The sequence below is a fragment of the Procambarus clarkii genome, chromosome 22 (assembly GCF_040958095.1).
Source record: "Procambarus clarkii isolate CNS0578487 chromosome 22, FALCON_Pclarkii_2.0, whole genome shotgun sequence".
Lineage (NCBI taxonomy): Eukaryota > Metazoa > Arthropoda > Malacostraca > Decapoda > Cambaridae > Procambarus > Procambarus clarkii.
This window is the reverse complement of record NC_091171.1, coordinates 49,227,378-49,231,648: the sequence shown is the minus strand read 5'-3', so window position 1 is coordinate 49,231,648 and position 4,271 is coordinate 49,227,378. Positions and strand designations below refer to the sequence as shown.

The 4,271-nt window shown below is 54.5% G+C and overlaps 1 long non-coding RNA gene across 1 annotated transcript; it reads right to left on the bottom strand.

Annotated features, from left to right (window-relative positions):
• Positions 1-1,607: 1,607 nt before the first annotated feature.
• Positions 1,608-3,460, bottom strand: LOC138367593 (uncharacterized). Its single transcript, XR_011229380.1, has 2 exons — positions 2,691-3,460; positions 1,608-2,643 (listed from the first exon to the last, which is right to left on the bottom strand). It is a non-coding gene; the product is annotated as an uncharacterized lncRNA (long non-coding RNA).
• Positions 3,461-4,271: the final 811 nt, after the last annotated feature.

Genomic DNA, 4,271 nt, shown 5'->3' with positions numbered 1-4,271 from the left:
AAACTATGAACCAAGACGTTTCAGAATGACTCTTGAAGATGAGCAGAGGCTTTCCTCAATTGGAGGAGTGGTGCCACGAGGATAGAGAAGGCTCGCCAAAGGGTCGGTGGACAAGGAGAGGGCTATGGATAGTGGAAAGGGAAAAGGAAAGGGGGGGGGGTTAATCAATGGGGCTGTAGCAAGGGGATTGAATGAGATTGGTGCGGCTTGATCTGAAAGTCAAGCACTGGGATCTATAGGAGGTACTCAACGCTGGAATGGAAAGGCGAAGTGCAAAAGACTGTGGAACGGGTTATAGCAACGAGTAGTGGGAAAGGGGGTAGTGAAGGTGGGGGGATAGACGCCAGGAAGAGTAGAGTGGGTACTAGCTGTAAGTATTACTGGTTATCTTGAAGTTATCTTGAGATGATTTCGGGGCTTTTTTAGTGTCCCCGCGGCCCGGTCCTCGACCAGGCCTCCCCCCCCCCCCCCCCAGGAAGCAGCTCGTGACAGCTGCACTAACACCCAGGTACCTATTTTACAGCTAGGTAACAGGGGCATAGGGTGAAAGAAACTCTGCCCATTGTTTCTCGCCGGCGCCCGGGATGGAACCCGGGACCACAGGATCACAAGTCCAGCGTGCTGTCCGCTCGGCCGACCGGCTCCCTTGGCGTTTGCAGTAACGGGAGAAGTGCCAAGAAGTGCCCGTTATCCTCACACGATGACGGGTACTGGGTAGAGACACCGTTGCCTCTAGATTAGAGGCACCATTGCCTCTAGGTTAGAGACACCGTTGCCTCTAGGTTAGAGACACCGTTGCCTCTAGGTTAGAGACACCGTTGCTCTCATGGGTCATAAATCAGGTAGTGTGAAGCAATGGGGGGGATGGAATCGGGAGAAAAGGAAAATTGCAAAAACAGGCGAGAGGAAAGTAGAAGGTATAGCATTAAGGGTTAATAGAAGGGGGCATGAAATGGGGGGCAGTGGCAAAGGGCGTCAAAGGGGCAGTAATGGGTAGCGGAATAAGAACTTTATGTAACTTTCATGTCAATTACCATTAGAAGAGGCACTTGAAAAGGCCAGCATTAAATAATGAATAAAATAGTTAATATGTCAGTAGAAGGGGACAGCTTAACTGTCAATGGGGGGTGGTAACGGATCCTTATAGAAGGGGTAGTGTAGGGGGTAGGCTTATGAACGCTAGTGGAAGGGGGTAGGCGTAGTGACACTAATGGAAGGGGTAAGGTTTAGTAATGCTAGTGGAAGGGGGTAGGCGTAGTGACACTAATGGAAGGGGTAAGGTTTAGTAACGCTAGTGGAAGGGGGTAGGCGTAGTGACAGTAATGGAAGGGGGAAGGTTTATTAACGCTAGTGGAATGGGAGGCTTAATGACGTTAGTGGACGGTGTATAGGCTTATCGACGCTAGTAGATGGGGGGGGTAATGGAATATCAAGGGTTATCACTGATAGGTAGATTGTTGAGTGATAAGCTGGAGACGAACTGATGCGCCTGTCACCGCCAGACTGACTACACTCACTGTACTGTCACCGTCGGCACTGTCACCAGGGCCCCAGACACTGCTCATACCAAGACTTACCTTGTTGGTTCTGGAAGTAGCAGTGAGCAGAGGTCACAGTAGAGGACCGAGACAGAGGACAGTCGTGGAGTATCTCTGAAGATCAGGTCAAGTATCTCTGAAGATCAGAAGATCAGGTCAAGTATCTCTGAAGATCAGGTCAGCAGGTCTGACCCCCTCAGGTCCGCACAGTTATCAGGTCACTTCTTAATCCGAAAAATAAATCAAATCATTGTATTTTATTTTTTTTCATTTATTGTCAAACTCTAAATGTAGAAGAGATTTTTTTGAGGGGGGGGGAGGGAGAAATCAGCTTACCGCGGCCGGCCGCACAAACACTGGATTAATGGAATCTCTTTTTTGGAAGCCTCGTGGCTCTCACGGATTAAGTGTTTGATGGTATTTTCATTAACCCTTTAAACCGTGGTGTCGGCGCCCCTAGATGGTGCTGTCGGCGCCCCTAGATGGTGCTGTCGGCGCCCCTAGATGGTGCTGTCGGCGCCCCTAGATGGTGCTGTCGGCGCCCCTAGATGGTGCTGTCGGCGCCCCTAGATGGTGCTGTCGGCGCGTGTGTGTGTCTGTGTCTGTCTGTCTGTCGAGACTACTCTCACCCACGCCTCTCCTCCTCCTCTTATACTCCTATGTATATCAACTGTGGAAATATATTTATATATGTTTGTATGGTATACTTTTTGCCTCCTTGGTTTATTTTTTTGGGGGGAGGGAGGGGAGGATTTATATGTATATGTATATATTTAAATGCTAGCTAGCTTAGTTATTTTAATATGTTTATAGTTTTTCTCTCTCTTATTCTCTTATTTCTCTCTTATTGTTCTTGTAGCTGGAGACTGTTGTAATGTGTGAGGGAGGAGCCGCGGCGTGGGGGAGGCAGGCGGCGCCACTGTCTTCACTAGAACTTATGACACAAGAACAGAAGAACGACGACCCATTAAGAGGATAACAAAATAAATTATATTTTCATGCCTTACTGAGAGACCTTTATATAGTGAGCGGTCAGGTATATAGACCAGAATTGTCATGATGAGCAGCCCAGTGGTGCAGGGATGGTGAGCTTGGTATGGGGCACCTTGGAGTGGGCGGCCTGGGGCACCAGAGGTGGGCGGCCTGAGGCACCTTGGAGTGGGCGGCCTGGGGCACCTTGGAGTGGGCGGCCTGGGGCACCAGAGGTGGGCGGCCTGGGGCACCAGAGGTGGGCGGCCTGGGGCACCAGAGGTGGGCGGCCTGGGGCAATAGAGGTGGGCGGCCTGGGGCACCAGAGGTGGGCGGCCTGGGGCACCAGAGGTGGGCGGCCTAGGGCACCTGGCTCACCTGAGGCAGGTAGCGCGCCTCGCCCGTCGCAGAGTTGAGATCCCCGCTACACCACGCCGGCCGCCTCTCACCCGCTCTCCCTTCCTTCTCGTCCCTCTCCCTCCCTACACCTCTCACTTCTGATATCTCTTCTCCCGAGGACAATAGTGAGAGCGACCTCTCGCCGAGCTGTGACAACGGAAGGACAGGAAAGATGTGGAATTTATTTTGAGGTCACTATGAGGCTCAGAGGTAACTCCCTCCAGTGAGGTCACTCCTTCTGGTCACTCCCTCTCAGGAGTGGAACTTCCCCCGGTGTAGTGGTCACTCCACGGAGGTGGAGGTCACTCGGCTTCAGCTCCCTGTCGGGCCTCTACGCCATGCACACCCGCTTCTCGTCAGGACACCTCTAGACGCCAACAGGACTTTTGAAGGACTCTAGTGCAGGTGCCAGCGTCGCCTGTCGCCAAGGTGGTGTCCTGTGCTGAGTATCTTGCGAGGGCGGGTTGATCCTTATTGAGGCAGGAGGCGTTTGGAGGAATCCTGAATGGGAGAAGATTTAGCGGGAGAGCGTAAATGTACGTACTATCACGCCAGGTGCCTGGAGGACACTGAAGAGCTCACGCCGGGTGGATTCGCGCACTCTTCCCGCGCAGTCGCCCCGCCCCCGTCAGGCACAGCCCCGCCCCACTCATCACCATGCCCCGCCCACTACACTCCAATTTACACCCGGCACTCCCCCTGGGACCCCTGGCCACGCCCCCCCCACCGGCCAGCACGCCCATATTTTTCTCACAGTGGACCAGGCTCCCCTCCCCCCTGCGTCTCACCTGCACCCACACCGGAGGTGACCACGCCCCCTCCTCCAGCGGGCCGAGGGCTGCCCTATAAGACGTGGGAAGCGATACATCTCTCCGGTAAACCCTTCACCGCCTGGCCACTCCCTCCCGCCGGCGACCAGTGTGGCGGCTGCTGCTCCTCCCTCGGCAGGCCACACCCTCCGCCAGCCCAGCCTTCTTCAGCATCCCCGGGCCCTTCTACACCACTCGCCGCCCTTGCTCCTGATGCTGATGCTGCCTGCAGCGCACCTTCTGCTGCTCCCTGCATCACCCCTTCTGCTGCGGCAGGCAGCGCTCCTTCAACTGCTGCCGGCAGCGCCCCTTCTGCTGCCGCCTGCAGCGCCCCTTCCTGCTGCTACTGCATGTTTTACATTTAGATTTTTCATTTAGTCACCGAAAAACAAACTCTCCCACTCAGCTTTGGCCTGAAGAACCGTCCAGCTGCTGCTGTTGCCTGTAGGACCCCTCCTGCTGCTGCTGTTGCCTGCAGGACTTCTGCTGCTGTTGCCTGTAGGACCCCTCCTGCTGCTGCTGTTGCCTGTAGGACCCCTCCTGCTGCTGCTGTTGC